The sequence below is a fragment of the Ambystoma mexicanum genome, chromosome 1p (genome assembly GCF_040938575.1).
Source record: "Ambystoma mexicanum isolate Mex_15411 chromosome 1p, UKY_AmexF1_1, whole genome shotgun sequence".
NCBI lineage: Eukaryota > Metazoa > Chordata > Amphibia > Caudata > Ambystomatidae > Ambystoma > Ambystoma mexicanum.
The window spans coordinates 17,050,880-17,064,171 of record NC_090921.1 but is presented as its reverse complement, the minus strand read 5'-3'; positions in this window follow the sequence as shown (position 1 = coordinate 17,064,171).

Below are 13,292 nucleotides of genomic sequence, written 5' to 3'. Positions count from 1 at the left end.
AATAAGAATAGGGATAATGGAAAGCCGGCACTATTGCTGTTTCCTTTGACCTGGTGGACCACAAAATCCTAGGTCTTCACCTCTCATTTGTGGCAAACCTTTCCCTGGAGGTCTCGACCTCGATTGACTCCTTCTTAAGCAACAAAGTCATCCGAGTATTCGCAGAGAACACCAGAGCTCCACCAGCACCCATCACTTGTGGTGTACCGCAAGGATCATATGCATCCCCCCACTTTGTACAACATTTTTACAAAACTACTCTTCATCCTCCTAGACGCAATTGGCATATCTTACACAAACTATGCTGACCCAAATATCACCTCTCCTCTCTGACAATTATCTTCAAGACTCTACTACCCTAAACTCCATCTACAAGTCCATCCAGGCACGGATGGCCACCCACCGTTTGTGTTTAAATGATGACAAAACAGAAATCCTGCTGGTGGACACCCTATCTATGATCGAGAAGCTCGATCCACAATACTCTTCCTTTAATATTGACGGCATCGCGATACCAGCTTCACAGTCTGTGAAAATGCTAGGAGTGTACCTCTCCCTCTTATGGAAAGTTAGTGCTATTGCCCCCTCAGCCGCCTACACAACTAAATTGATCAATTCAACCAGACCCGTCCTCTTCCTAGAAAGCTGCCTCACTATAGCCCGGGCCACAATAGGATTAAGGCTTGACTACTGCAATGCCCTCTTCGCTGGCACGTCGGCCAACAACTTCAAATAGATGCAGGTTATACAAAATAATCCACTAAGAGCAGCCTTCAACGTCCCTAAATTGGAGCATGTCACAGCAGCCAGAAGAAAGCCCACGGCCCCCTGTTCGTAAGCGGATACTCTTTAAAACCCTCTCCATCACGCACCTTGGTCTTTCCAACGATGCCCCTCCCTACCTGGCTAGAAAGCTGTTTCTTCTAGACCGACGCGGGATGCAGTACGCTCATCGCCTCACCCAACCTAAAATCAAACGAGCCAAAGTTGGAGGCTCCAGCTTCTCCGCCATTGCTGCCAAACATTGGAACCTTTTCCCTCCTTCTATAAGAGCCGAGCATTCCTACTGTACCTTTGGCAAGTTGCTAAAAACTCTTCTGCTCACCTAACTGGCCGCTGTCTGATGTTTGCCTCGACACATGGACAGCGGCCTCCCTTGCAAAAGACATTAGCATCCTCTTTACTTGGAACATACAACAATGGTATCTTTCCGTATTACGCAACGTGTCTGATGTGTAACTGGTCTCGTATCAGCGACTTGATGCCCTCGGGCTTAGCGTGCTTTATAAAAGTAAAAATAAATAAATAAACATGTTATTTAAAGTAAACCCCCTGCAAAGTATCTGGTGAAGTAAATAGTCTTCTCATGTCAGGGTGCTGCACATATATGTACATTGAGAGTATTTTGGGAGTGACCAGGTATCTCAAGTATTCTATAGACCTGTGTTTATTAGGTAACCAGGGTGGAAATAACCAAAGAAGGAATACCGTACGTGTCGTGAGGTTAAAGAGTCTGTGATCTCTGTTGTCCTAAACCAACTAGTGATTTCTATTTGTGTAAACTGAATGCTAGGAAAGGAGAGTATTTGCACCACAGAGTGCACAAAATAATTTGACATTTTAAATATGTATTCTTTCTTCCCACCGGCCTGGTTCTTGGCTTATCTATTGCACAGGGCTGAGGGCTGATAATGGTGTTATATGGTCCATAGATGGTTATAGAGGAAAATGTATTTTGGTGTGGTGCTTTTGAGGGGGGTGGGAACTCCCTGCCTTAATAGGTGCCCCATACATATCTGCTTCACTAAGTAAGCTGTGAGAATCAGAGACCCTGCATTGTCAGTGGCCACACCCCCAGAGTGACTGGATCCATCAAGCAAACTCAGTGATTCTGGGACCATCTGCTCTATCTGCCATCTCCAGAGCTGACGCTGTGTCCCAGACCAGCACTGCAGACCACCAGGTGACTCCAGCAAGGGCTGACACAAAAGTGGCCAGAACATCCGGGGCCACCAACAAAGAGCTTGATGCTGTCCCTCGCTCTGAGTCTAATGCTTCCTCACCTCTGGCTACCGGCACTGCCTGCCCATCTGAACTATTTCACAAGGGACCCAAGACCAAGAGCAGCTCCTTCATAGGGCCAGTGTCCTCGCCTCTAGTCCAGCTGTTGCTGCTTCAGAGCAGAACTTTGTCAAGACCCATGCATAAACAATTTGCTTTCCATCAAGGTCACAGCCGGAATGGCCCTTTAGATCAGTACTGGTGGCAGAGACTACTTCTAACCTGTAGAGTAAGTCCCTCCAGCTACCAAATTCACCATATCACTGGCTGTAGGGAAGGGCCAAGGTCACCCAGCACCAATTCCTGAGGGGCTGATCAGGGCACACACCACAGCGACGTTGCTTCTTCATGGAACACAATCAGAGCACTGCTGGACACCAGGCCTCAGTTAACCATCTTCTACGAGCCTTACTACCTGAAACACCAGGGCCACATACCCCTTGAACTACTATCTGGAATGGTTGACCTAAGGGACTTTGAGAGCAAGATCTCTGTGTCCATCCAATGTGCACTGACACAGGATGTCACTGGCGTGGACACCACCTTGGACAATAACTGGCCCTAGTCTGCAAACATTTCTGCCAGAATACAGACCCACTGGTGGTCTTTTGCCCAACTCTTTCCATGTTCAGAGCCCTAGCCAACCTGTGTTGGGGTCTGGCAAGGGCCCACTACTCCAGCCATTTGCCAATGTGCCCACTAGGAAAGGAGGCCTATTCCCGTAAAGAGCTACAGTCAAGGACTGCGCCTGATGGCCCAGTGAGGGAGGGAGTCACCCCATGCTATGGACAGATGACGTTGCCTCCTGCTACCACTATCAGGGTTCCCCAATGTGTACGGCTCACCCCCATCCTCAAGCCAAGAAAGGGTCACTTCCAGGGGGACTGCTAATCATGTGCCCCATCCTTGCCAAATCAGACATGCACATTAATAAATTAATGATACCTGCCACCAGCATCAGAGAACATCCGCATTTCTGGGTAGCCAACATTTGGTAGCCACTGCTGCTCAGACTAGCACCACCAATCAAGCTATGCCAGCAGTTGACCCCCAGAAGTTAGACTTTGGAGACTCACTACATGCTAACCACGATAAGGAACGGTCACGGGAACAGATGGCACAGAGAGCCGGTGTGTGCTCCATCTGCAATTGGTATCTTGGAAATCCCATGGCATAAAGCACCGAATCCAGTTAATGAACAGCACACGTTTCTGAGAACAGCAATGCAGGCAGGCACCTGGGGACATTGAAGATGTCAGGATCCACCTCGATGAACTGTTACAGGCAGCGATCATCATGGAGATAAGGAGTCCCTATGACTCCCCGATCATGGTGGTGTGCAAAAAGAACAATGAAATTGGAATGTGCATCGACTACAGGAATCTAAACAGCAGACAATCCCGACCAATTTACTGCTGGAATACCGGCAAACTCGTTATGAGACCCATAGTCTTGGTTTTAAAGGTATCAATCTTCAGGTCATGCTCCACAGCAAATGAGTCTAGTGTGGTTAATACGCTCTGTAACCCCTTCAGTGTCTGGCTAATAAGAAGCAAGTCATCTGCATATCCTAGCCAAGAAAATGTAGTTTCTCTCTATCTGGGGCTGGGGCCAGTAGATTGGGCCTCTAGGGTCAGTGACAGTTCCACCATATATAGTGTGAATAGCTTGGGGGCCAATATGCCACCTTGTTTCAGGCCCTAATAGCAAGTTATTGGTGAACTTAATGCCACCTCTCCATTCAATCTCACTCTTACTGACGTTCTGCAGTACATTTTACTAATGGTATTGAGAAGACCCCCATGGATGCCCCCTGACTGAAGTTTCATCCACAGTTTGCTACAATCTACTGTGCCAAAGCTGAGCTACAATCAACGTGGCCAACATAGATGGGTTGTTCGCAAGATTTCCAAGCCCCCTCTATCGTGGTAATGAAAGCCATGATATTAGCAATGGTAGAGTCGGTCTTGCAGAAACTTTTTTGATTGAAGGGCATACTTTTTTTTTGACAGTCCACATACAGATCTCATCCAATATATCTGAATATTTTAGCTGTGTCATCAAGCATCGCTAAAATGCGATAGCTTTTAGGTTCAGTATGTGGGCCCCATTAATAAACTAGGTCTATTGTACTCTGCCTCACTAATGGCCATAAACAAAATGAAAAGGACTCACCATCCTTCTGGATTTTTCCTCATGAGCGCATTACAAATGCCATCCGGTGCCGGTGTTCTAGAGTCCTTGCTTTTTTAATCAGTTTAGCAATGTCACCCTATTCAGGTTTGAGATGCCAGCGTTCTTCTCCAGTTGTTCCACCAGCCACCCCCAACATATTGGACAAAAAGCTCCCATCACTCCTTCGAGGCTCCCAAGGTTAGCTTGGTATCTTTAGGGTTCTGATGACTACTCTCCAGAAGATTCATGCATCATTATTCTCCAAAATCTGGATTCAAGTTTTCCAGCATTGCAACCTTTCTTCTTTTTTACAGTACCGCACCATCAGTGGTAGTTCCGTTTTGTCCACTCGCAAAGTTCTACTACTATATTTGTTTCTTTGCCAGGATTTCAGTGTTCTATAAGTTTCTTCCTCATCTCTCTTTTCTTGTCCAGACTGTATATTAAGGCATAAAAGTGAGCCTGGATGAAACAGTAGTGTATGGTAGAAGCCTTCTGTTCTGTCACCCTAATGAAGGCACCAGGAATATCGCCCACACATCTTCCGTACAGCATGATTAAATCACGACTTTGTAAGAATGTCAGCCACTTATTTCTTCTTAAGTTGCTTTGAGTTTGTCTTAGTTGAACCGGAGGAATGTTGTGAGCATCATCCAGGTCATCTATTTCCATACAAGGGATTTTAGCAGTGAGGCCACCCACTAGTATAGTTTGTGTTAAGCCCAAGGGGTTGTGTTGCTCAAATATGCATTCCAGCTTAGACAGGATCTCGTTCTGTGGCCTCAGATCCTGGCGGGTCATAGATGTTAATGATCAGGGCTTTAGAATGATCATCAAGGCACTTCTCAGAAATTAGTCTGTCTGGAATAAAATCAGAATCAATAGTGGGCTTGAGTGTAGTCGTTTATAAGACTAATTAAAAGTCCTCTCCTCAGCCTTCCATTGGGACCCTGTCTAGCAGCTGTAGGAATATGGTTTCTTCCATCACAAATAAGTTCATCTGTTGCCTGGGTGTCCTATAATGCTATCAGTGAGAACTTCTCAATAGTATTACACATTCCCCCTCGCTCTCAAAACCTCTCAAACCCTCTCATGTTCCAGGAGAGCAACTGTGTTTAGCTGTCAGGATCTCCCCATCTCAAGTCCTCTGTCCCCTCCCATTATTAGCAGTTTTTTCAATAGGACGGATGTATGCTCCCCTAGCTCCCTCCCTGTGACAGTAATACTCAATGCTCCTTTCAAGTTAGAGGAACGTTCCAAATTACCCGCAGTTCTGTCACCAATTGGACGCTCTTCCTTCAATTGATAATCAAGCCATATTCGTAGACTAGTTTCAGACAACTCTTGTGCATCTGTTAATACAACATTTCGAATCATGTGGTTATAAAAATAAAGTAACGTCCCCTCCAATTTCTGTCCTTCAATTTGATCCACTATATTAATGTCTCTAGACCCAATGGAATGTAAAAAGGACTTCATATTTTAACTCCCATGATCAGATCCAGTTCCTCATTGGTTGAATAACTGTGTAGAATATAATTGCTATGACCCTCATTTGTCAAACAGCATTTTAGGCTAATCTTACAATGTTCCCTGACATGATTCTGTCTCCTAGTTCCAGATGCACTCTTAGCTATCAAGGTTGTCTTGGAGATAGTCTAAGGTCGCTGATTTCGAGGATGATCTCCCCTGTGTTTGCTTGACCATTGAATTCTCCTGTGGCATTTCATCCATTGAAGTGTGCAAACAGCAGACTCACTAGAAGGGTGGAATCACCAGTGGATTTATCTGGCAGATTTTCGATGGCAGAACGAGCGAGGGTGTGTGGCCGAGGTGGAAAACCCCCACGAATGTCTGACAGATTCCGCCTTGGTTGTCTGTTACTGTCCAGCTAAGCACTTCGTTCCTTGGGCTTCCGTGCCTTGTGCTTCTGTGCTTTAGGCTTCCTTGCCTTCCTGTTCAGAAACCAACCATTTCTCTTCCAACCATACTTCATTCCTGTTTACCTTTATTTTTTTTAATCCTTTTCCCCTTAGTAGTCTTAGATCCTATGATTTCGTCCCTTGCCTCATTATCAGCCTTCACTCACACATGATCTTTATTGGAGCTGATGATCTGCTTGGTTAAGTTTTCCATTGTCTTATTAGTCACCTTGTGTGCAACCCAGGATTTCCCCAACTTCTTATTTCTTTCGCCTTTTCCTATTGGGCGATCTAAGGTTATAGATGACTTGAGACTTAATGTAGGATGTGTTAATCACATTTCAGAAACCAGGGTCAGCATCCAGCACCTCTTTCTCCTCTTGCTGTTTCAGACATGGGCCTGTGTTGCCACTTTCACTAATTATTCCATAATTAAAACTATGATTGACTCCTGGTGCAGCGATTTTATCTTGTACCAGTTCATATGTCAGCTTTTTTTCTGAGTGTGTTTTAAGGCCTCCACCATCAGTTAATGAATTTCAGGGCCTTCTTGACTGATACGTTCTTCTTCAATACACGCCACATTGGATAAAACTGGATCCATATGGTAATGTTTCATTTGTTGCTTTTCGATGGTCTGAATGCCTGTTAACTTCTTTAAATATCCTCTCAGAAAGGTTCACCAGTGATATCAAAAGAAAGCCAAGGGCCTGCAATGTGTGGAATTAATGTGGAAATCGGGGGTTTATGGTCTCTAGGGTAGTCCTACAGGATGTTTATGGGGTCCGTGCTTAGAAACTGGTTCTCTGGTATTAGGTGCGTTATAAATAAAATATTATAATTATAATTATGTTGTTGATGGCGTCCCTTTCCTTACTAGCATCATGTACCCCAAATAAGTTCTGTACCTGCTCCACAGAATATTGAACATTCTGGAGTGATCCAATGCTGTTTTAATCACTAGTGTTCTTCATTAGATCGGGAACAGATTCCATGTTAGTGGAGTTGTGTAGTGGCATGGCCGGGGAGCCCAGTAAGCTTAAGAGCAATGCTCTGTCCGATGGTACATTTTAATCAACACTTCTAGATCGGAATTTACTCACAGGTGGCACATTTGTAGAGGACTCTACGCTCTCGTCTGGCTTCTCATTTTCATGCTGGGCTATTAAGAGGCTATGAGTCACAATGCTTTTTCCACAATTTGGCTCGGCTTTGAATACTTCAATACGGGATTCCATGATTGTGGTTCTGAGACAGGCCAAAGAAGTATTTATATGTTCAGTGAGTGGTCCCTTTTTATTGGTAGAAGGAATCAGTAATTCTATTCCTTGCTACCTCAGCTACAGGCTTGATTTTACTATTTTTGCTGTTCGTGGTATGAAGACACTTAGCTCTTCTAAAATCATAAGAGTGCTGGGGGAACGTGGTAGATGAGTTGACAAATAATTCTGCGTCCCTCCACCCAAATTAGTCACAGTTTCCTTTGGGGTCAAACTCTCAGTGGCCATCATCATGATACAGTCCCCACTACCCCCGACTTCTGGGCTTTCAGAAGATGACGTAACAGCGACATGCTGTGCAAACGTCTTGTGCAGTGAACACAGCTCTGTTTCAAGGTGCCTGGTAGCTCAAAGGGCTCACCCAACGGTCACCCCAGTACCTCCAGGCATTCAGGCACGGCACAGCCGTTCTTACATCAGGTAAGCAGAAAAACAAAGAATCGAGAGATTTGGGCCCATGTACCTGGCTGTTATTGATGTTTAAGTCTCAAAATAGACTGTAGCGGGACTCAAAACATCATGGCTGTAACTCAACACTTCACCAGTCACACCCATGCCTTTGCCACAAAAGATCAGAAGGCAGTGATTGTGGTGAAGATTCCGTGGGATTTCTTCTCACACTGTGACTGGATGGCACAGATCCACTCTGATTAGGGCTCAGACTTCAAATCATACCTGATGAGGCAAATGTTTCAGCTGGTGGGTATCAGGGTTAATTTAGAAGTGCCGTCCATTATTGGATCGCAAAACCTCGGACATACCACACCTTATAAAGACTTCCTTAACAAGAAATTTAGCAGCACACACAGCATCAGGGTGCGTGCATGGACCTGCTTGTATCCATCAGGAAAAGGGGCATACTACTACCAACATATATCTGTAGCCATTGCATTTCTGCAACAAGTCTACATAATCTTTATGCAGATGCTGAAATGGTCCACTCAGTCTGGGAATTACTCCTCTCACTGACCTGCGGTAAATTTCTGGCACAGAATACAATTTAAAATGAACTGTGCCACGTGATCATATAGGTTCAGTATGAACCATTTTTCTGCAATTGTAGCAGCTGGACTCTCTCGAGTCACTTGTGTTCAGTAATGGAGCTGCTCCCGAGCTACTCTCAATAATGCTAGAGGCATAATTGGCTTTCCTGTGCTGTCCTGCCTCCAAATCGCCTCAGTAGGGGATAAAGAACAACCCTGTTTTCCCATATCTCTTTTTCTCCTTGCGGTGCTTGTCCTTGTATTTCAATTAATGGATGTCATATTAAATCCTTCCCTAACCAGCATGCATCGCCCTGTGGTTTGCTTTAAATCTTTTGCCTCAATTTCAAATATAGATCGGTAATAGGCAGCTTTTTTGGCTTCTACATCTGCAGCTTCATTTCCACAGAAATATAAATCTGTCCTCTTTTAATGCACTGCCCATTTTATGACCGCTATGGTCTCTGGGATACTCAATACTTCAGTAAGTTTGTCTAATAACCCGGCATGTTGCACCGGAGTGCCGTCAGCTCAGAGGAAACCTCTCTTCTTCCAAATGACAAACCTTCATGTACAGTTGACGTCACATAGGTGGAGTCAGAGTACACAGTCACTTCCTCATCCTCAAAGCTTTGCAGTGCATCAATGAGCACTGCTAATTTTGCAGCCTGTGCTAAGTAACTTGAAGGCAACCTCCTGCTAATCAATACTTCAAATTCTCCCTCACAATTCAGCCTTACTAATGCTGCTCCCGTATGTCTCAATCCCATTTTCTGGTCAATTCTGGAGGGTCAATACATACTATTTCCCCCCTCCCCAGAGCATTTTCTCTAACATGGGGAATATCATTATAACACTCAGCATAAGTCACACAGTCATGCACATTGTCATCTTCTCCCACTTGTTTAGCTATAAATATTGGTGGATTCTCTGTGCTACACTGTACAACCTGGATTGCAAGGTCTGAGATAACTACCTCATACCCTGACGCTCTTTGAGTGGTCAATGTGCTTTTGGTCTTATCTAAGATGGTGAATAATACATGCTCTACACATAAAGTTATAGAACATCCCAGGGTAATACTTGAAGCCTTTTCTATTCCAAATGTGGCGGCTGCTAAAGATTGTTCACAAGGATAGTGTCCTTTTATAAATGGATCCAGAATTCGACTATAATAAGTTAGTGGTACCATGTCCCAATGTCGTTTCCTGTTTAAGAACTGCTGTAATTTCTTCTTCCTTTGAATGCAAGAATAAATAAAATTAATCACTGTAATTTGGAATCCCTAATAAAGGGACTGTGCACATTGCATTTTTAAATTCATTTAATCCTTCAGTCATATCATCTGTCCACATTTATTTAGTTTTATCCATCTGTGCCTCTTTGAGTGCTTTCAAAAGTGTTTGAATATAAGAACTGTAATCCAAGACCCATGCTCTGCAATAGTTGCATAGACCTAAACACTGTTGCATTTGTCTCACTGTTTGTGGTTGCACAAGCCTCATGATGGCTTCTGCTCTTACTGGTGTCACTCTTCACCCTTCATGGGAGATTAACTGTCCCATATACAACACTTCTTCCTGACAATATTGTAATTGTTCTTTGTCTACCTTATACCCCTTCTCTGCAAGTATAGTCATAAGTTTGATAGTGTCTTCTCTGCATCTCTCTTCTATCTCACTATTGTAATTGTAATTGGTTATTTATAACGTACTATACCCAGAGGTTTCTAATCGTGGACCCAGGGATCGAACATGTGCAGCTCCGCGTTGTCTTGCTTCAAAGGCGAGTGCATTGCCCCTGAGCTATCCTTCCAACTACACACTAAAATGTCATCAACATACTGGATTATAGCACTTTCGAGTTTGATGCTACCCAAGTCTGTCTGAAGGACTCTGTTAAAAATGGAAGGAGACTCACAGCACCCCTGATGCAAACAACTGTGTTTCAGATGGATTGTTCTACATGAAAACAAAGTCAAATCTTTTGAGTCTTCATGGAGGGGAATGGAAAAGAATGCATTTTTTATATCTACAGTAGTGAAATATTTGGCTGTCACTGGAATATTACATAATATTGTATTGGGATTTGGAACTAAAGAAAACTCTGCTTCGACTATATGGTTTAGGGGTCGAAGATCCTGAATAAATCTTCACAACCCCCCTATAGATTCTTTGACAGGATACTCGCCTGTATTACATGGTGAGTCAGATGGTACCAGAATGCCTTGTTTCATCAAAGCAGATATGGTTTAAAATATTCCTTCATCTGCTTCTCTAGACATGGGATACTGTTTTGCATATGGCAAAACAGCTCCTGGTTTGAGCTTGATTTTTACCGCTCCAACTCCTTTTAGTAGCCCACGTCATATGGACTTGTGGTCCATAAAATACTTGCCACTTTCTCTAAGTCTTCTGAAATGACGGTCTCTTTTTTACCACTCCCATTATCTGTGGTACCCATATACTCTCTACTTTAATCCGGTAAGTAAGACGTATGTATGTATGTATACAGAATACTAACTCATCGTCTGAATATTCATCTTTAAATAGGTCTTTGTCTGTCAAATCTGTCAATTTATATCCTTCATTGTAAAACAGTTACTCCATACAAAAATACCCCCTCATCTAGAGGGACTACTCTTAATGTTTCTTTCCCTGCAAATGCTAGTATATTTTCCCTCACATTTACATAATGTTTCCCTGGAGCGGAACACACGATTCCTTCATCAGTGAAGGATATCGGCATATGTCCTGCTCTCCTGTAGAAAGGGGTAATTCGTCACTAAAAGGAACTAGACTTGATGCCCCAGAAAATCCCAGCACATTCATGGCAATACCTAACATTGAATATTTTCCCTCACAGACATAAGAACGAGTTGCTATTCTGTCTACAAGAAATGAAAATTGTCAACTTGACCCTTGGTTCCTCTTGGGGGTCTGGTGCTACAGACAGCACTGTGAACACATCAGGTTGTTCTGTGGGCTGTCCTATTGTGGATACAAGTTCCTCCCTGTGCCAGTGAAAGGATTCTCTCCCACCATGGTTACACTCCCTGTGCTATTGTGATGCATAGGTTTGTTGCATAGGAATATATTTTATCTGCTGTGTCATTGTGTGGTGTGTTTGCATAGGTATTTGCTGTTGTTGCTCATATGGTATTTGTGTCTGTATTGGTGCTTGCTGAAATGCTGTGGTTGTGGTGAATATGCTTGAGTCTGTGTGTGACTTTAGGCATAATATCCTTGTGAATCGGTGTTATTCTGTGTTGCATGTCCTATCCCCCCTCTTTGAGGTTGCCCATTCTGTTGGGCATAATATCCTTGTGAATCTGTGTTATTCTGTGGTGCATGTCCTACCCCCCCTCTTTGAGGTTTCCCATTCTGTTGGGCATAATATCCTTGTGAACCTGTGTTATTCTGTGGTGCATGTCCTATCCCCCCTCTTTGAGTTTGCCCATTCTGTTGTTGTATGCCTCCCCTGCGTCTGCACACACTGGCTAAACGTCCTAATTTACTGCCATTCCAACAGGGTGGCGGCTGTCCTGCATTAAATCCTCCCCTTCCTTGAGGGTTTTGGAATGCACCTCGTCCTCCTCCCTGAGGGCCATTCCCTCTGCCTCTTGGCATAAAGTTATAACCATTCTGATCAGTGGCATATGCTACATTATTTTTATGTAGTGTCTGCATTGTTTGCGCCGTTAGTTCCTTAATACTTGTCAATTCTGCTCCTTCTATGGCAAACTTTGATAATTTCCTCTGGACTAACTTCCCCTCTTCTTGTTTCCTACTCTCAGCTTTATTCTTGTCTTTCTACTTGAATATTCTAAAGTAAAGTACTATTGCTAGTTGTATCTCCAGCCATGACTTTGCTAACATTCCTACCTGTTTCTTTAACTGTTTTTGTACCGGCTCTGGTAGCCCTTGACACAAAATGTGGTAAAATAATGCAACTGTTTTATCCCAGGGTCCGTGCGTCTCTGAATGCATATGTCCTGAATGTCTTGAATAAAGGCAATGGGGTCTTCAGTCTCTCCCATTTTCCTTATCATTATCGCCCCAATATCTGATGTATCTGGATATTGCACTCAGAGTGCTCGCCATATGTCTGTTCGACAATTATGAAATGGTGCTCCATAGAGCACCCTGTGTTGTGCAGTCACCTTTGGATACCCTGCTCTTCGCCAAATGTCATCAGCACTCTCCCTTGAATAGCTGATAATAGGCCATTTATATCGCCTGTAGCTAATGTCATTCCTCATGTCCTTTTCTCTGGTTCCATAATCCACTTTCCCGCACCAGAAGTTAAACTTGGAAGTGTGCACGTTAAATTCTCCTTATCCATCTGCAGCCATGGTATATATTGTGGTCTCCCGCCCCCTCCCATTTCTCTAATAGGGGAAACTGTGAAAATCCTGGCCCAAAATTATATCTACCCACACTCCTTGTCTTCCATGCAGCATTAGTATTGCCTGCTTGCTTCCGTCCTGGTAATTCTCTTCATCTACTCACATAAGGCGAGGACACATCCCCTATACTTTGCGATCGTACCTGCTGTCATTCAGTATATGGTATTGGTTCTGGTGTTTTCTGTATGGGGTCCTCTTGGTCTGTCCGTTTTACCCCTTTATCTGTGCTTGATTTTCTTGAAAACCCACATGCGCCTTCCTTTTGCGTTCTATTCTTTTCTTTCCTTTATTCGTCTGACATCGCAATGCCCCAACTCATATGGCTATTATCGCCTTCTGCATCATCAAGAACTAACATGCATAAGAATAACATTCTATGGTCATTAGTTATGACGCCACCCAAGCTTCTTCTGCTCCCTCAAAGGTAGCTCCTTGCTCATCCCTTTGAGCTTTCCATCCTCCT